Genomic DNA, 21,131 nt, shown 5'->3' on the forward strand with positions numbered 1-21,131 from the left:
CCAAATCTAGCTTCCCTGGGTACCCCGAGTAACCCCAATCGCCATACAACTGTTACAATTCTGGGCAATATTACCAGTTGCCACTGGTACTACCACAGCAGAGACACTACCCTGAGATACCCCTTCACCAGAGCAACCTTCCAACAGTGCCTGCTGACTGCCTGCACCAACCAATTTCTAACTCCTTCTGGGTTCACTGGGCTCTGCCCCACTTCTGATCCTGGGGAAATGCCACCCTAGATGCAACCCCTGCTCTCCTACACTTCTTGGCCTCTGCCAATGGCTCACTCACCTGCCCCACATTTGCCTGCGGCCCTGACATGGCCAACGTCTCAGCCATTTCGTCCATCCTACAAATTACGGCCTCAATTGACAGCTTAGTCCGTGGGCGCGGGTCCGTGGGTGCCTCTTCACACCATTAGGCATCTTTGGGCAAAGTCCCACCAGACTGAAAGTAAAATGCCCCCTAGCGAGTCCCAACAGCACCAATCAACCACCACCACATTGCCAAATGAGGGGAACCTTACTTTGTTTGCCAAACACAGGCCATAACTAAATAGAGCGAGCTAAGAGACCAGCACTTTAATGTCCAGGCTGCTGCCCACTTGGTAAGTGAGAAGCCTTAAAAAAACACAAATGGGACAATGTACCACATGCTTCTCGATCTAGAGGCCACAAACAATCAGGACAAAAAGACAGCCCTCCTAGCAAGGACTAGCAACATGTCATGCAGCAACCCCCATTGAGCCCCTTCTCAGAATTACAGGGGAGAAACACTGCCCACTACACAATTGCAGCCACCAAGGGAACAAGCATTTGCAATGCAACAAGTCTCGCATTTACGCGAGTTTGAGCTATTGACATGTAAATGACAATGCCTTTTATTTATGTTTTGGTTTTTAAAACATAAAAGGCATTGTCATTTACAATGCTAATAGCTTAAACTCTCACAAAAGCGAGACCTATTGCATTGCAAATGCTTGTTTTATATGGGGCAGACTTATTACGGGTGTTTGTAGTGAAAAACGATGACACGACTGACCGAAGCATGCTATCCTTGTATTCTTTACGTGTATTCCATAGTAAGAAACGGGAGAAACTGATTTTGCCTGACACATACTTTTATTATAAATGTGGAGAAAATTACATCCGTTCAATTTCTTTTTATACACAATCCCCAAAAATGGAGCTCTATTGAGTTTTGCCTGCTTCGAATTGGTATGAGCATACCCTGTTTGCTCCACTCTTGCTAAGCATGCTGAAAAACTGTGGAAAGGGCATTTTTTTTCTCCCAAAACGTTTATTCTGTTTTACGCAGAGTGGCCAATGAACGTTGTCTGCCTAAACTTTTTGAAGCTAATATTTGAATAATCGTTTTTTGTGTTGTTTAAATAAAAAAGTACAATTTGACGTTCACTGCGGGGGTAAATAATATGTAGACCTATTATCCAGTTTCTAAGCGCTTATTTTTAGCAACCACCTAAGGAAAGACAGTTGAGTTTGCCCTTGGCAGAACTTGACCTCATGTCCAGGAGGTTACAGTAACAGAAGATGTCAGCAGTGAGTGTTGAACTCTGTGCTACGAGTCCCCGTCTGCTGCCAGCTACTTTCAGAAGCAAACATACCTGTTCACACTTTAGGTGCTGACAGGGGTCAGCTACGGTTAATGGCTGCGTCCTGGGCGCCAGAATATTTCACAAGAGGTGGTGAAACTTGCTTTTTGCTAACCGCAGTGTGAATTCCCCTGCGTGAAAAAAACAGATCTTGCAATGTTGTCATTAGGACCTGTTAAGGTTTCTGTGCCCATAATGCTCAGATGCAAAGAAATGCATTTTCCCACTTAAACTCCGTTGGCACGCGCGTGCCAGATGTCAGGAGCTCAAATGATTAGCAGAGAAATGTTTTCATATCTCGGAAAATAACTTAATTACACAACGTGGGCGTGAGAGTAAAACGTCTAACCATCCTTAGCCGTGACAGCGGGGTTTCAGTCAGCGCAGTAAATACAGAGTTGGACATTAAAACAAGGAGCGAGGGGCGGGTGATGGTGGGGGGGTGACCACCGAGGAAAGCGGCCGTGCATATATTAAGCGTATGCGCGAACCAGGCGTCATGGCGAAAACATAACGAAGTAGTCCTTTAATTAAAAGATACAGCCCTGTAACGTAACTTAACAGTAGTTGGTCGGTGCTGCTTCCTCCAAAAACGGAAGTGACCTATGGCATCCAGAGCCAACCATAAGCCTGCTAACTGAAGCAATGCCACAGTTAACCAATGGCAGGCGGGAGGAGAAATTACCATCAATATTGTATTTACTGGAGGTCTTGCGACAGCGCATGCGCTGTCTAGGCTCGACCTAAAAAACGGCCTAAAAATACCTTGTTTTCCTCAACCATACACTTATAATGCCCCCTCATTGACCCACTCACATGCAGCCACAACTCACCCCCACTAGAGCTGCCAGCGAGTGAGTGCCTTGAACACCTGGATCAGGCGTGTGACTCCTAGCAGGAGACCGGCCATGCTTGCAGAGATGTGCAGCAAGCGAGAGCTTGCCATGTGCGTGCAAAAAAGGAGCGAAATAAGGAAAAGAAAATCACTCCAGGTAAGTCAAGCGAAAGCAGGGGCCGTGGGGAGAGTCTTCCTTCTTCAAGTAGCGAGCAGAAATCAAGAGACCGACCTTTTATGGGGCTTGGCACACACTGCATTAGAACGACCCTGAAAGATTAAAAGTGTTTTCGGAGCTGTGACGCCAGCACGCCCAATCCCCACTGGTCTTCACTGGAAGGCCACAAAGCACTGTGTCCCCAGTTCCAGCCCTGGCTTACCACCATATGGGTGGCTTTCCCGAGTTGGGGAGCCTTCGTCAATTGATGCTAATTCTTTCATCATGGAGATTGGTGATTACTTTTCTTTGACTGCAGACCGAGAGGAGTTTTTAAAGTGAACAAAGTGGTATTCTTGCTAGGGTACAGGGAGTGTGAAAGTAAAGTCCGCTGGTTGTAATTTTTTTGTAACACACAGCAACATTTAAAAACTTGTAAATGAACTGTACGCATATTTCTGAATATATCAGCAGTTACAAAAGAAAAACAAGCATTTGCAATGCAATAGGACTTGCATTTACAGAAACCTATTGCATTGCAAACGGTAGTGATCACGGACAACGGGAGGGCGGAAGGGACAAGATAACAGGAGTGAGGGGGGAGAAGGCATCCACAATGGGAGTGCGGGTGGGGTAGGGGGGAGAAGCCACTGACACGGGAGGGAGGGGGTAGTAGAGGAGGCAGTAGGAGAACCTCATTAAAGAAAATAGTGCTTACAGTTTAAATAAGTCTAAATAATACGTACTGTGTAACACTCGAAGTAAAGGGACCAGTAGCCATGGGAGGATACAAATGATGACATGGCTGTAATAAGGAAGGACTAACAAGCCTATAAACGAATCAGAAGGCAGCATTTACGAAGGACAAAGACACAAGCCAATGAAAAATAGGGGGCCAGGGAGTGGGCAGGGCTTCCCTCACCTACTGAACTATCACAGATCTTCCCTAGAGCAGCCCTTACATGCTGACTCTATCCTCGACTTAATGAAGCACAGTTTTTCGTCATTCTGATGTGTGGTGAAGCAAACCTTTACAAGTATTCCTAAGCAAGATTCCTGTTGAACCTTCCAGTATTTTTGCTGCTGTTTTTATAATCACAAAGCCATTTCAAGAGACAATGTGCTGACTAAACAGGAGCATACACAATCATCCCACTTGTGTATGAATTTCACACATAAATTGAGAAATATGAATGTGGCCTCAATGTAGGATCTGGGGAACCAGGTTCAAGTGTTGGTTTTGTCCTTGGCAAATCAGTTAATCTCTCTTCCTTGAAATAAAATACATCCTACCATATGTAATGTAATCTGATGCTCATGTAAAGTGCTCCAATGCCCATGGGCAGCGTTTGTGCTATATAAAACTGCAATATACATTCCAAAATGCAACACTGGGCCTTGTCTTAACACAAAAATTATTATGAGGCCTCACCCCATATTCTGCTGCAGAAGTGGTTGTCCGAATTTGCTAAAATTACTGGTATCAAAACTAAACGTTTTCAGAGGCCTTTTGATTTTAGTGAGCAGATGCCGCAGGCCAACACCCCACTCTGAAATGTGTTCCAGTGCAGTTAACCATCTGAAACTTTTATGACCAGATTAGTATCTTAGTCACAGGTCGATAAAGACATATCGAAGGGTATGGTCAAGGTTGTGAGATTTACAAACAATTGCTGTTAGAGAAGAACGCAATAAATTGTAAAGAGTATGCTTTTTTGGTAATTCACAGTGTTTGAGGGGATTATACCATTCACACAGCTGCAACAGGACTATACACTACCAGAGACGGAACGGCTCCATTATATGCAGATAAGACAATGGCTACTTCACCCTGATGTCCACCCAAAAGTCAGTCGAAAACTGACGAGATACGAGAAGTGGCTAGTCACCAAAAGTACTCATAAAAAATTGGTCTCCGAGTTATATGATATGTTGCGCCAATCGGCCCCCAGACAACCTACCGCTAGTCAGAAATGCTGGGCAAAGGAACTATGAAGGGATTTATTGAGAAAGGAATGGGGAGAAATCTACTATAGGGCCACACAGATGGCACGAAACACAGCCCGTAAAGAAACGGCTACCAAGATAGCCACATTTGGTACCTGACTCCCGTGCGCCTCAACAAAGGGAATGCAGACTGCAGCCCTACGTGTTGGCGAGGGTGTGGGGAAGAGGGCACCTTATTACACTTATTTATTTATTTATTTATTTATTTTGACATTTGTAAAGCGCGAAACGAAGGCCCGTGGGCATCTCGGCGCTAAGTAACTGCAATGTTTAGCCAGAAGGGAACTGGGAGATCAGTGATTAAAAAGCCAGGCACTGTCCAGTGGCACTGTCCAGTTTTGTCAACTTATTGGCCCAAGATACTAGATGAGATAGACCAACGGTTTGAGACACAGATTCTAAGGTTACCAACATATATAGTGCTTGGGATGCCCAACCCTTTAACGTTTCCATTGAAATCTCGTAAGGGTAAACAGATGGGACTGGGCCTGGGGGCAGAGTTTCAAAATATTTTAACACTCAGGGGAACACAAATAGCACCTATGTACCTCGGCTGGCTCGACACACTATGGTAAAGTCTGGGGATGGAGCACATACACGCCTCCCTCACAAAGTCTGAATCGGCATTTAAGGAAGTGTGAAAACCACTCCTCATTCTTTTGTCAACGGAATTCCATGAAATCACGTGCCCAAAATACCTCCGCCTTCTCCAGATAACAAGCACAGGAGAAACCCCCAACACACATTGAACCCAAGCTAGGAGAACGCTCTGCATGCCAGGCACACAACGGAACTAGGCAGTAAGATTACCAGCACTGGGGAGGGGTGTTGGTAATTGTTTGATTTCTGGTTATGTTTCTATTCCTTCTTTAGTTCCTTTTTTATTTAATATAGCAAGCACATCACAAGTACTATGTGGACTAGAATGGAAGGCACTTGTAATGAGGAGACCTAGATTGTAACAGAAAATGTATCAGGAAAATGGTTTATATTACGCATTGTGATGAAGTCATAAGATTGGTGTTTATATTGATGATACTAATAAAAAACAGAGTTAAACCTAAATACAATTGCTTATAAACAGTTACGAACACAAATTTTAACATTTATCCTTTTCCTCAGATTACTCAACCGTCATCTAAACTCCATCGACGAGTACACATCAAAGACCACAAAAAAGTAAGCATGTCTTAAAAACTGCTTTAAACTTACTAAAACCGCAACAGTTAAAAGTCTGAATTACCTAAACGCCATTAAACATCAAAAAGATAATATATGCAATATATGTAACAACCTTTTCTCTTCCAACAGAAAAAAAAACCCCGTTTTCAAGAAGAAGCTTGCAGAAGGAAAAGTTTCCAAGACGACAAAACTTCGCTAAATAACATACAAGTAAGTTTTGAAAAAAACAAATATGTATATGTAACTGTATATCAATAAACAACATTTATTAAATAACTATTTTTCTATTTTCATATTATTACAGATAAATAAGGACAATGTCAGAAGGTGCAAAACGTATAGCATCAGAGAAGGGTAAACTATTACTATGGTACATGAGATACACCTCCTGTCAAAAAAATAATTCTGCTGAACATATTAATTGTAAATGTACCAAATATTATTCTAATGCATGCAATGGGAGGGCAACTACTAAAGAAATCGCAGTAATTAATGTAGAAGCGCATAACCATCCTCCCAGTGCAACAGAAATAGAAGTGAGAGAATTATTAAAAAATGTAAGAGAAGCAAGCACTAATACCCAAGAACCCACAGCACAAATACTTAAAGATATACTACCCCACGTACCAGAACATATAGCAGGCCAGTTACCATCAATACCCACCTTAAAAGTCCTCATAACATGAACTATAAGGTCCATCAGTGGCACCCCACCTGCTCCTAAAACATACAGAGATATAGATATCCCACCACAGTTTACAATGACCCGCAGAGAGGAACAATTCCTAATATAATAAAAGTAATGATAAACTTATATTTAGATTTGCTACCACTACAAGCTTACTCAAACTAGCCCAATGTCATACATGGGTGATGGATGGTACATTTAAAGTGTGTCCCAAACCATTCCATCAACTGTACACCATACATGGTGAATTTCAAAAAGCAGATATACCTTTTGTTTATGCATCACTTCCAAACAAACAAGGCAGTACCTACATGGGAACTGCTAAACCACATTAAGCAACAGATAAACAACTACTCTCCCCAATAATTTATTATTAACTTTGAGCAATCTGTGCTCCAATGTGTACTGAAAATATACCCCACACAGCCATACAAGGATGTTATATATTAAAGTATGTGGTGTCACCTATAGAAATCTGCACTAAGGCCCTTATTGCGATGCCGGTCAGACGAGCAGACGACCGACATCATGTCAGAATCAAAACCGACAGACTAATGGTCGGCTGTTCCATCCTATGAATTTGGATGTGACTGCCCATGAGGCGGTAGGAAACATCAATTTTTCCATTGCGGCTTGTGCTGCAGTTAGAAAAGGGCTGCAGCACAACCTGCATTTTGAAAAATTGATGTTTGCAAACATCCATGCACTGTGTGCCAGGTACCATGTGGTGCCTGGTACGCTGGGCACAGATGTTTGGGGGGCACCACAGATGCCCCCAGGTACGGCCTCATAGCAGAAGTCGCGGAGGGACGGGGTCCTGCTACGGGCCCCCAAACTCTGTTACCAATAGACTTTTTAATGGCGGTCGGACCGCCATTCAAAGGCTGCCTGAAAGGGACATCATAATCACTATAGCGGGGCCAGAGCAGGCTCCGCCCAATTGTAGGAGATTACTTTCCAACTGACAGTCAGAATCTTCGTGGTAGTTTCTGGCAATGTTACAATGATGCGTGCTTACCAGAAAGTCTGCAATGTTTGATTCACAAGGATATTATGGACCAACCTCCTAGTAAATTACCTTACTGCATGTGAGTGTAGTCCTAGAGGCACTCTTGTGGTCTGACACCACATGATGAGCTTTGACTACCATCATTTTAATTGACTTTGATGTGTTTTTTTATCCAAGCCTAAATATAAAACATCCTGCATATGCCTTGTTTCTCTTCTTGTAGTTTTGAAGTGGGAGCTGTCAAAGTAGAACAGCTTGCCAGAACAGAACATGTGGGATGTGCATTTGAAAGCATGAGATAGAGAGAGGTGTGGAATGTACTTTTTGGTCTTGAAGTGCCTTGTTATGAGCAGTGGTGCACAAATGTACACTGTGTTGTACATTGAGAGATGAAGTATGTGATGCTATAGGCAGTGGTGCACAAATGTGCATTGTGTTGTACATTGGCAAATATTATAAAGTTCTTACTATTGGCTTTGACATGGCCTCATGTCATCCTGAATTCTAACTCTGCCTTGCTTGAGCTTTTCTGTGTGCACAGACAGGCTTGCAAGTTGTTAGGGGTTAATGACGTTCAAGGATTGTTTTGTGAGAGATTGTTTAATGTACCCTGGAAGGCTTTCGTAAGCTTTGTCAAGATAAAGGCTGGAACATGTGAGAATGTAGAGGGAATGTGGGAACTCCTTCCTGCAGTGGAATGCTTGCCTGGAAGCTGGCCAGTTCCAGTAAGTTTCCTTGGCGCAGAGGGGAAACTTCTTGAACCTTCTACGTGTTTTTGAGACTTTAAAGCATAGGTGATTTGCAGAGTAGACGTACTGCCGTAAGATGAACTGAACCTGAGTCCCGGTCGAGAATCCAAGCCCAGCTGTGAACGGGCCCTCCAGCTTGAGTTGGCAAGGATGTCGAGTGAACGATCGGGTAAGGTGATTTGTTTCTGACTAGTGCCATTGTGATGCGTGGTTCCAGTGGCTCTGGTCATTTGAGATGTTTTCATTGTGATGTGTGAATGCGTCAGAGTGCACTTCCAAAGTAATCATTTGATGTATTTAGTGTATATATCTTTCTGATTATTATTTGCAGGACGACCAGTATATTTGCTTGAGTTTTATCTCATCATTTTTGCTGCTTGTATTTCATATTATTATTCATGCATTTAACTGTTGCATTTACCAAGTGTGTTATTATTGCTCGCATAAAAATATATATCTCCATATACATTTGAATGTGGGTCATTTGACATCTGGGAAAAGCCTTTCTGTTAGAGAGCATTGCATAAATAAAACCCCAGCCTTGTTCTAAAAATAGAGTCTTTGCATTTTGTAAAGTAAACCCCTTTCAAGGTGTTGTTGTGTTTTATGTTGTGCTTCACCGTGTTTGAGCCACCGTGTGGGAGTTTCTGTATCATCTGAAAGGTGGAGCAATACAGTGAGGTGAATGTAACACGAGGGAGATTCAGTAGTGCTCAGGTAAGAGGTCCTGATGGTGGACGTCGTTGATGCCTTTCCACAATTGTCGACCTGTGAGACAATAGAAAAGCATGTAAGTTCTCTGGATTCTTAGTAAGTAACCCCTCTCCCATTCTTGATATATATTGGTAGTCAGTCTGTACTACACTTCTACCTGCGAATAACTGCTTCAGTACTAGATGTCCAATGGTCTGGTTTGGTGTGATGTGATATGTCACCTGGAAGTGATCTATCATCTAGGATTCTCCCTATGGTAGTAAGACCTCAGTCAGCCAAGGGTGTGATTCTGTAAGAGAAAGACAAGGACATGACATTCTCTCCTGTGAGCAGTAACCCTACCCACGCCACTACGACACTGGGTACTTACACATATGTAAACAGGTGAGATATGGATACTTCAGCGTTCAGGCACCAAGGTATGGGGATCAGGGAAATACAATGACCCTCTAAAACAGTTCCGGGGACATAACAATGGTAAGTATCTTGGCAGTAAGTAACTTGCCAGTCTTTGCCCCATAGAGTCTTTATACAACAGATGAAATACCTTCCAAAGTATTATATGATGACAGCAGACAATTAACCTTCACCCTATTAAATCCACAAGGTTTCCAATTACAATATTCACATCACAACAAGGGTTCTAATGTTTATAGTGTGTTCACACTACTCTAATGAGTTGTAAACTAATTGTTCTAAAAATTGTCCCTCATTGGGTTGGTTTAGTAATGTACAAGAGTCAAAATCTTACTTGCATTGGGTACCGATGATTGGCAGAGTCTCTCTTTGCACACACAGGGCTCTGAGCACGGAGACCGAAGTAGCAATATCCCGCAAGAGCCGGATCCAAGAAGCGGAGGCTCCAGGGGCTTCCTCCTGTACAAGACTAGGAGCGTGCAGAACACGCCCACCAAACGCGACCAAACACGATAGATTCTGAAGGCAAAGCACCTTCCAGAAGCTGGGTGTGGTATTAAATACTGGGTCCACACCCAACATTGCTGCCAGATGCTGTTGAAATCCTGCATAATGTTGGGAGCGTACGTGCAGCTACACGGACATAGTGATACAGTTGGTTACAAACAAGTCACCAGCATAACGGAATACGCTGCTCGGTGACGGCAATACGGTTTCTTGGTAATAAAGAATACAGATTCTACAACACAGGTTTTTAGCAATAGTGCACGCATAACAGTATGACAAATTACAACTGCATATATGTATAACAGTTATAGAATATCATATTACATAACACACAACACTATACTGATAAAAAGCAGCGCTGTTTGCATGGGATGGGGTGGGCTTTTCAAAGGGGGAAACCACGACTTTAAGGTCCTGACCTGTGTGTACTCTGGGAGGGTCGGTGACTGCGGTGTGTAGGGGTTGGGACTCATGACAGGTCCCACCGCATGCTACCTCCAACAGCTGTGCATCCTAATGCGGTGGTCAGACCGCAGCACTAGATGTCTGTCAGACCGCAACCGACAGGACCTCGGTTGCGGTCAGACCAACATCATAATGCAGGCCTAAGTGTAGAATACACCACCAACAGCCAATTTTCATGTGAAGTGAAAAAAACAATTGCATTAGCCTATGTCCCTATGGCATAAGTAGCCAACCATTACAACATCCTAATAGAAAGTTCCTATTACCAAAATAATGAAGACAAACTTACTCCCCAATTAGACTGCTTGAGGACACATGGGTAGGCGGACTCCATGGGTCAGAACACAGACGGTGGCCAAAATTCCAGATACCATGGTGGAATGTCTATGATAGTACCTTGGCACAGGAGGCAAAAACATAATGTCTTCCAATCCACACTAGGAAAAACTCAACCTACGCTTTACAAATAACTAGAAGCCTTACAAAATGAGCAAAGCTACCAAGAATTTAGAATAGAACAATCAGTTACAGAAATCTGTCCTAAACTAGCCAAACAAACAAGAAGAATGTATGAATTGCTACAATCCAAAGTAAAAAATATTTATAAACAACAAAGCACTAGACTACGTAGAAGAAATAGCCAAATCTCTCCTCTAAGCCACATACAAAATCTACCAGGCATCTAAGAAACTACAGCATAATACACCAAAATAATTGAAACCTTTTTTAAACTAATAAAATATTTGTATTATATCAGTCAAATATCAATCCTAAGTCTTGAATTATTCACTGAGATAAAAAAAATAATACTATCATTTAAAAAAACATTTAAAATGATTTAATACATAAAACAAACAAAGTAACTACTAACCCTGGGTGTAAAACTCAGCTCCACTGGCGGAGATTGCTGAGTGTTGACAACTCCACTTTCTGACAAAAGATTCGACACTCCGCAAAGGGAGCAATATACCGGGTGCCTGAGATCGCCGACGAGATTTCCTGAGCCATTTGCGTGCGCCACCAGATTTTCTAGGTGACTGCATGGTCCCGCAAGATTTTGCGATCACGAACATGTAATTCGAGTGCACCAGTGTAGTTCTGGCTGAGGTTTTGTGAAGAACGCGATCCAGAATGCACAGGATCTACCGCTACTACAATCTGGAGAAGGTTCTCTCCCCAAGCAGCATCAAAACCTTCTTGAAATGACGGACTGGAGTAAAAAAAACTCCTCAAATTGACATTTGGCTATTCTTTTTTTGTGCAAGGAGTCCTTTTTCTTTTTTTTTCAAGAGGAAGAAGTGCCCAAGAGTCTCTAACTTCCTGTTCAGCAGGCTCCTCCTAGTGCTTTGTCCATCTCCTGGTCACTTTCCTTTGGATTTGGAGCTGGAAGGATCACTCTTAGTGTCTGCTGAATAATATATCATTGGATTTGAGGACTTTCAATTTGAGATTTTACAAGTAAGTTGGAAAATTGGTGTTGTTTGTTTGATTGGGGCAATGCACCTAGATTTATTTGTACTTTTCATTGTTTTTAAAAAAAAAATTGTGGTGGGTGGCCTGTAGTTTTAGTAGGGGCCTAGATGTTTCTTTGTAAGTAATTTTTCTTCTTTTATAAAGGAAACACATTGCACCATTCATTACATTTTTCTCCATGTTTTGAAATCAATTTGCAATATTTATTTTGTTCACTATGTAGGCCAGTAGTCTGCAAATAATAGGCATTTCTCAGTCAATAGGCCCAAAGATACTCATGGGTGCATGAAACAACTGATTCTGTGGTGTTTGTTGAATTTAAACATCATTTTGGCCAAATAAAGGCATTGGATCTTTTGCGACTCGCAATTTGCGAGGTGCTATTTTGCATGTACAACAGTGTGTTTAACACTGTTTGCGCTTCCCAGTGGGGTCGCAAATTGCGAGGCACATGAATATTAATGAGCCTCTCGCAATTTGTGAGCCCATTTGGAATGAAAGGCCCTCCCAGGGATGGTGGCCTGCTGGGCTCAGAAGACCACCATGTCTGGGATTACTTTTGAATAAAGCATCTTTTTTTTAAATGCAGCCAGTTTTCCTTAAAGAAAAACAGGATGCATGTAAAAATAAAAAATGAAACATTTTCGTTTCATTTTTAAGGGCAGGCAATGGTCTCTGAGACCACTGTCTGCCCTTAAAAAATATTTTTTAGACAGTCACACAGGGGACCGGGTCCCCTGGGGACCCCTTCCCATTTGCGACTTCATTACCACCTTCTTGAAGAGGGTGGTATTTTGCGAGTGTTTTTATTATTTATTTTTATTTATAAGGCGCACAGCTACCAAAAAGGTTTCCCAGTGCTGCTGGACAGGAAAAGGAGAAAAGCAACCTCAATTATCAGCAATTTATTGATTAAATAACCAAGCTTTTAAATGTTTACGAAAATTGCTGAAAACCCTTTCATTCCTAAGAAATAGGGGAAGGGAATTCCACAAATGAGGACCCAGGTAAGCAAAAGACCGACCTCCCATTCGAGACAGTCTAATCTTAGGAACTAAAAACTTAGCCTGGGTAGAAGAACAGAGAGAACGCGAAGGTATATAAGGATGGACAATGGCCCTTAGATATTGAGGGGCACTACCAGACTTCACTTTAAACATGTAGCTCAGGGTTTTGAACTTCACACGATTCTCAACCCTGAGCCAATGAAGCTCACGAAGGGAGCTTGAAACAGAGGCCATTCTCGGGATCTGACAAAGCAGCCTGGCCGCCGCGTTCTGCCCCACTTGCAATCTGCGTATCACATTATTGGCTCCTAAGTACAGGATGTTGCCGTAGTCCAGTCTAGATGTAATAAGAGCTTGGACTACCGTTCTTTGAGTGGAACTAGGCAACATTCAAAGGATCTTTCTGAGCCATTTCAGGATAGTGAAGCAGGTAGAAGCCACCTTTACTGCTTGCTGCTTCATTGAAAGTTGGTTGTCAATGATAACACCCAGATTGCGAACTTGAGCGGTGGGTTGAGGGAGAATTCCCATTTCAGGCGGCCAGTGGTGAGGGCCCCAGAGGTCACTATTCTTTCCCAGAATAAGGACCTCCATTTTGTCACCATTGAGTTTTAGTGAATTGGCTTCCATCCATCCAGCAATTTTCCTTAGACCAGTCTGAAGAGAAGATGTCTTAGAAGTCCTATTCACCGACAAGTAAAAGATTATTTGTGTGTCATCGGCGTAGGAAAAGATAGACAATCCTGCTTCTTCGGCAATACTTGCCAGAGGCTTAATATACATGTTAAATAATAAAGGGCTCAAAATGGAGCCTTGAGGAACACCATAGGGAGACAAATGAGTTTTAGATGCTGCCTCCGAAGAAAAAACCTGGAATGTGTGGTTGGTCAGAAAATCGCTAAGCCAATTAAGGGCTGGGCCAACAACGCCCAGCGAACGCAGAGCTTTCAGTAACACTAAATGAGACACCGTGTCAAAGATGCCGCTTAAATCAAGCAAGATAAGCGACGCCGTATCCCCAGCATCCAGATGACCGTGTAACTTCTCTGTGACCCCTAGGAGCGCAGATTCAGTTGAAAAGCCTTCCCGGAAGCCTGACTGCGATGGATTCAAAAAGCTTTGAGTCGCAACAAATTTAGTTAATTGAATATTAATATGTTTTTCCGGAATTTTGGAATACATTGAAAGCTAGGAAATTGGACGGAAGTTGGACAATTGCGCCGGATCAGCATTTGCTTTTTTTAAGAGCGGGAGAACCATGGCTTGCTTCCACTCCGCAGGTATAGTGGATTCACGAATGGAAACATTAAGTAACTCCATAATCACTTTCAAGGCCGCTGAATCCAGTTTCTGCATTACCATAACAGGAAGTTGATCTCCTGGTGAACCCGATTTAAGGCTATCTAAGAATTGCTTGAAAGAAGTAGCATCTAAAAGTGCCCAATTTTCAAGTAAAGAACCAGATTCCACATGCTTACCATCCAGCTGTTCAGATATATTAGATGTTATAAAAGTTTGGTTGGCAGTTTGTGGAGTATTGACCTGTTTAACATTCAAAGCAGCGTAAATGTTTTGTACATTTCCGAGGAAGAATTCAGCCAAATCCTCACATTGTATTTTGGTAAGAGTAGGAGGGCTGAGAAGATTATCTGTACCAGACAAATTTCTGACTACTTTGAACAGGGTCTTAGGACTATTCTGTGCGTTATTTATGGTGATATTCACGTATTCAGCTTTTGCAGTATTGCAAGAAGATTGATAGGCTCTTATTGTCGTTTCATAGACAAGTTTAGATTTAATTGAGCAATCCTTCCCCCAGCGTCTTTCGAGCGCTTTACATGAACTTTTTTCCTGCTTTAGCTTCTCCGAGTACCAGGGGGCAGGAGGGCGATGATTATTTAATTTCTACGTAGAGAGAGGAAGACATATGTCAATAGATTTTTCAAGCCAACAGTGAACGTTTTCTAGGTCAGCTAAAGAGACCTGGTTAGTATCAGGAGCATTTTTAGCTAAAGCCTGGTTAAAAACTTCAAGATTCAACTTCCCCCAATTTCTACATTTAACTTTACCACCCATAGTAGACGTGGGTGGATTAGACAAAGCTTGATTAATACTAAAGCTAGTTAGATAGTGGTCTGACCACGTCACAGGGAGAGCTGGGGAACAGTCAATCTTTAAAAGATTGGAAAATATAGGATCAAGTAAATGCCCAGCCAAGTGAGTGGCACCAGAATTGTGAAGTAAAATATTCATAGCTGCTAAATCTGAAATCAGAGTAGTACCAATCCCACAGGTAGGGTCATCCAAATGCAAATTTAAATCGCCCAAGATGGTAAGATTGGCAGTATGTAAAAGGAAAGGAGCAATTAGGTTGGGGAGGGTAGTAGCCCACGGGCCAGCAGGCCCAGGGTGACGATAAAACAAGAGCCCTGACAAAGTAAACTGGGGCTTTAGGGTCAATCTAAATAAGGCAGCTTCGCAACCTGTGAAGGTTAAGTCTTCAATTTGCATGTATAATTTTTTTTATAAATAATCGCAATGCCACAAGCTAATTTCTCTGTCCTATCCTTCCTCATTATTATATAATTGGCAGGCAAAGCGGTAGCTACATCAGGGCCGGAGCTATCATGTAGCCAGGTTTCTGTAAGGAACATGGCATCCGACTGCTCATTAAACAATAAATCAAAAATGTCCGCTTTGTGCTTAGGAAGCGAGCGGCAATTAATGTTTAAAAAAGTAAACGTGTGAACACCTACTTTGTTGACTATACCGGAAGGCATGGTTTGTGTCTTAGATATGGGTAAAATAGGGGAAACAACCTTAGTATTTTCAATTTGCATGTTTAAAGCATACTGACAATAAGTGCAACTAAAACCGGTAAGTTCTGGATAAAATAGCATATATTCGGTCGGTTGAAAAGGGCGTAAAACTAGTAATTGATCACGTGAATATTTAACGATAGATTTACTAGTTTGGGCAGAACTCTTCGCCCCTAGACCCGAACAGGAGCGGACGGGCGCAGACCGGCCTGCCTTAGGCGCGCCCGCTGCGCGCGTCCGCTGCGCGCGTCCGCTGCGCGTCCGATCTGTGGCCATTAAGTAGTGTAGCAGGCGGACGGCGTGTAGGGACTAGAGCGCTGACTGCAACCAGCGCATGGCCCAGGCAAAATGGCCGCCTGGTGCCGAGCAGGTAATACTAAAAAAAGGAGGGAAAAAATTGAGTTTAACACACTCCGACACAATAATAAAACAAGTTAGCAGCAGAGAGATTAAAAAACGTAAGAATAATTCCCCCAGTGTTTCCCACAAGTTTCAGCATAAAAACAAATCCCCCAGTATTTCCCACAAAGTCTCAGGAAAGAAGCTAAGTTGCTAAAAAGAGACCTGTCAAGCACTGCGTGTCAGATCTCAGCCACTGTTTGCGCTTCCCAATGCGGGAAAAAATTACGAGGCACATGAATATTAATGAGCCTCTCGCAATTTGTGAGCCCATTGGGAATGAAAGGCCCTCCCAGGGATGGGTTTTTAATAAATTAGCAATATTGATTTGAATGGATTCAATCAATCAATTCAATTAATTCTTTATTTCTTGATTGAATGCATAAAAAGTACAGAAGTAAAAACATTTTATATATATATATTCAGTACTGCGTACCACAAAGTACTGATACGAATACAAAGAAAACAAGCTAAAAATTGCAAGTAAAATGTTTCCAAGTGAATAAAACCTTTAGCCAGAGCACCAAGGGCCAGATGTACGACGCGCAAAATAGCTCCTCGCAAATTGCGAGTCTTTTGCGACTCACAATTCGCGAGGTGCTATTTTGCATGTACAACAGTGTGTTTAACACTGCTTGCACTTCCCAATGGGGTCGCAAATTGCAAGGCACATGAATATTAATGAGCCTCTCGCAATTTGTGAGCCTATTGGGAATGAAAGGCCCTCCCAGGGATGGCGGCCTGCTGGGCTCAGCAGACCACCATGTCTGGGATTACTTTTGAATAAAGCATCTTTTTTTTAAATGCAGCCCGTTTTCCTTAAAGAAAAACAGGATGCATGTAAAAAGAAAAATGAAACATTTTCATTTCATTTTTTAAGGGCAGGCAGTGGTCCCTGAGACCACTGTCTGCCCTTAAAAAATTTTTTTTTAGACAGTCACACAAGGGAACGGGTCCCCTGGGGACCCCTTCCCATTTGCGACTTCATTACCACCCTCTTGAAGAGGGTGGTATTTTGCAAGTGTTTTGCGACTGCCATTGCGGTTGCAAAACATTTATACATGGCTCTGCGGTCGCTATTAGGAAGGGAATGACCCTTCCTAATAGGGGGTCGCAATACACTATTTTGTGAGGAGCATATTATTTGTGACTTGCAAAATACAGTAAGTACATGGCCCAGACGAGAGCTTGTGGCGCCTGGGGCTATCCCTCAGATTGCCGCCCCTGGGGGGGAGGGGGTTGCTGGGGAAAAAGGATGGCAAGCACTTGAAAGAGGACCGAGAGACACGTAGTATCGCCGCTAATAGTTACCTCGATCATGCAAGTTACATGCACATACATGACACGGTCCAAGGCTAGACAATTGAATACACCGGTGACTGGCAGTACAAAAGAGAACACACAGACTGCATGATCTATCTGGGGACTCAGGAAAACCGCATGTGACATCCATCAGAGAGCTGCGTGAACAATTACTTGGTAATCCCCTCAGCACAATGCAAACATGCACATACATGACACTGTTCAGGGATCCATCATCTACAGCTGACATTAAATGACCATTCATCATGGTCCCCCCATTAAAGCAGCGCACTTTGTGATCTGCATGGTACATGTTCTTTGCAGCAGGCACATTCACCCTCTGTGCTACCTTTCCAGGAGTCAACCCTTCCACTAGACAAAACTAGGATCTCTCTCGAGGAAGAATATTAATCACCGAAGTTATCATGACATTTTTATTGTTTCTGAAAATTGCTGGAGGCCAGGAAGGAGGCAGCAAGTTTTTCTTAAACCATAATATACTTGCAAACACTACGCACCCACCCGAAATAGGTAGCCAGTGCGGTCACACCGTTCGCACCGCCCTTACCTGCTCAAGGTTCATGTGACCTCAGTGACAGAGTCACAGTGACTGGATCACTGTTGCTCTAGGGCAGGGGTACCCATAGTACGGCCCGCGGGCCGCCAGGGGCCCGGCAAGCCTTCCTTGGCGGCCCGCGGTGCTTGCAGACAATATACCTGTGTTCTTTTCTTTTTTTTTTTAAAGTGTCACCAAACACCGCTGTTGCAGCAGCCCGGACTCCGAGAGGGGACTGGCAATTCCAGCGATAGTAAGAGTGGAGCTGCGGGGGCGCTAAGAGGTGAAATACAACAAAGGCTTGTTAGCAAGTGAATGGTCTTTTAAAGACCTGTGAAGTACTGGGGGCGGCTGTGTGTGTGCCTGGGCTGCCACACAGGTGGGGGGTGGGTGGTATATGCACTGCCAGCAGCAACCTGCCAGGCCAGTGAGTGCACAACACTTGCATCACCCTCTCTCTGCCTGCCACTGCCTCCATGCTTCTGAAAGGTAAGAACAAAACGTGCCTTTGCGTTTCAAATGTCCGTTCCTGCAGCAGCACACTTCCAAGGCCCATACATGACAGTAACCCGATTCAAGGCCCCATTCTCACGATTTTTTTAAAAAAAGAATCTCCCACTTTGCTCTTCTGAAATGTTGGCATGTATGGTAATACAGTGATTAATAAATAAGCGCAACAGGAACCACCTGCACCAACAGACTACGCATTTTTCCATGGGTGCCACAGCCCGCCATCCAGTACAGTAATAAAAGGCCTTAATAGAAAGATTAGGCTACAATTCACTTATAAAGGTAGCGAGACAACGTTCCTCCGCGACATCAGTTTCTTCCGCAAGCTATGGATTCCTCATGCTGCGAGTGTCCTGGCCCTATTCCAAGTGTCCTGGCGGCGAGGTGACAGAGGACAGCAGGGTGTGTGAGTGGGGTGGCAGGGTCGCAGGGAGTGAGAGCCGGGTGAGGTGACAGAGGGACGCAGGGAGTGAGAGTGGGGTGACAGAAGGACGCAGGGAGTGAGAGCCGGGTGAGGTGACAGAGGGACGCAGGGAGTGAGAGCCAGGTGAGGTGACAGAGGGTTGCAGGGAGTGAGAGCCGGGTGAGGTGACAGAGGGTGACAGAGGGCAGTAGGGACTGAGAGCCGGGTGAGGTGACAGAGGGTTGCAGGGAGTGAGAGCTGGGTGAGGTGATAGAGGGCAGTAGGGAGTGAGAGCCGGGTGTGATGTGCATTCAGAGCCTGTGATGTGATGTTTCCCACCAGCCTGTAGTCAGACGGTTGAGCCAAGGCCAGGGAGCTCAGGCCTGGTCTCCGCTCTCGCAGCACAGCGCACAAATGCTCTTTTGCTCCAATACCTTCGGGTCGAGTTCACGCTAGATAAATATGCAACGTATATGGGCTGGCTTCCTATAATGCAGACCATGATGCAACAAGTGCAGGTATTAATTTGCTCGTGCCCTCATTCGCGCGCATCAGGTGATTCCGGGCATTACGACACCCCCGGCACCCGAATGGGTTATTTGGTCGGTGCTAGTGTCTGGCGCTCTAATAATTTCGCGCGCAGTACGGTGGGAGCTAATCACGAATCCACCGTGCCCGAATAGGTATGCTAATACGGGGCATCATGTACTGCAATCCAATGCCTTCGGGGGGGTCACGCTGTGACTCCGGGCAGATAAGTTAATTAATATCCACGTGCCCGATATATGTTTATACGGTGCTCACGTACGGCGCGCCATTACCTTCGGATCGAGTTCGCGCTGGGTGGGTGACGCTGAGTAAATCAGTGAATATCGCCGTATGATCCCACTCCCGTGCCCGAATATGGGTGTAAATATGGTGCTCATGCACAGTGCTGCTATACCTTCGGGTCGAGTTCGCGCATAAAAAAGTGCTATTCACGGCAAGGGTCGCGCTGTCCGATCCTGACCGCACGTGGCCACGTGTCCCTCGTCTCCAACCTTTTGCTGAAGGGGGGCTTGGTTCGTGTGTCGTTGTTGTTGTCAGCAACAGATAAAGTATCAGCGTGTAGGTAACAGGCATCTGCTCTCCAGCAACTCCGTGCCCCGGGAGCACGCGCGTTGCCCTAATTCTGAGGCCCACCCATAAAGAGGCCGAGTAGCAAAACAAGTAGGCCTTACAGCTGGGTGAAACCACCATCATTTGGAGATAGGCCCAGGTAAAATAGGGCCTTTTCTGGATGTCTTGGGGACCATTGCGGTTGCGGGTAGCCCCCACCGGATTCACTGGTCGAGTACTGCAGCGGCGGGAGTCTGGGTGGGGTCCGGGTTTACGGACACGTTTACTGCGCTAGGGGCACTGCCTGCCACCATAGGGTGCTGCTGTCCCAATAACTGGGGTGTCTGCGGGGCAAACACAAGGGGACATTATGTCAATGGTACATTTGTCACGCCCAGGGTGCACTAAATCTCTACTTCAATGGAGCAGGAATTTGGCACTGCTGGGGATGCTCTGGGTTGGTGGGGGGGGCACCCCCCGCCACCCTCCTACTGGGAAGCATGTTGGGAGGGGCGTAGTAGGACTTACTCAATCCTCAAGGCTTGAACTTTACCGACAGCGCGCAATGCTTAAAGCCAGACAGATTCCCGTAGCTGGTATACCTAGGGGGTTTCATCACTGAGGGATCTGTAGAGGCATAATTCCCATAAGGAATAAGGGATGGTGGGCAAGGGCAAGAGTCGCCCCTTGCCCATGGTCACGCGCTGGCAGCCAGGAGCACTCCAGTGCTCCAGGTTGAGCAATCAGAGGGGACTGGCCAAAGGTTAAGTAAAACCCTTCCCGCCTTCATAGCCAAAGAGGGCAGGCCCAGAATTGTGAAGAGGGTAACCTGCCCGCATGGGGCGCGTATAGTTCTTGGCGCATCTCCCCAGGCCCACCGGGTCCCTCTTGCAGCGGACCCTATCCGGTTAGGATAGCGACTGGGGCCTTGGGGACCTAGATGGGGCCATCTACCACACCAGGAGCTATAGCTCACTGGTAAGTCTTGGGCCTGTGGACATAAGGGATCCCACAGGGTTTGAGTCCCGCTAGCGCTGTCACTCTGTCTATGAGGTGGCAGAATTTCAAACTCTTCTTTCTGCTAGGATGGTTCCCTTCCAGCTAGTTGCAGGAAGCCCTAGATAGGAAAGGTTGCAGGTAAGACTATAGCGGGTTGGTGGGGGGCCCTGGCTGCGACGGTTAGCCGCCTCCAGGGCTGTGGCGGAGTTACAGGGCGATCTG

The 21,131-nt window shown here is 44.7% G+C and overlaps 1 long non-coding RNA gene across 1 annotated transcript; it reads left to right on the forward strand.

Moving 5' to 3' along the window:
• The first annotated feature begins 2,296 nt into the window (after positions 1-2,296).
• LOC146821362 (uncharacterized) lies at positions 2,297-8,793 on the forward strand. The gene is made up of 4 exons (XR_014963152.1): positions 2,297-2,605; positions 5,735-5,791; positions 5,924-6,004; positions 6,099-8,793. It is a non-coding gene; the product is annotated as an uncharacterized LOC146821362 (long non-coding RNA).
• The last annotated feature ends 12,338 nt before the right edge of the window (positions 8,794-21,131 follow it).

Source organism: Triturus cristatus, chromosome 6 (genome assembly GCF_964204655.1).
Source record: "Triturus cristatus chromosome 6, aTriCri1.1, whole genome shotgun sequence".
Classification (NCBI taxonomy): Eukaryota; Metazoa; Chordata; class Amphibia; order Caudata; family Salamandridae; genus Triturus; species Triturus cristatus.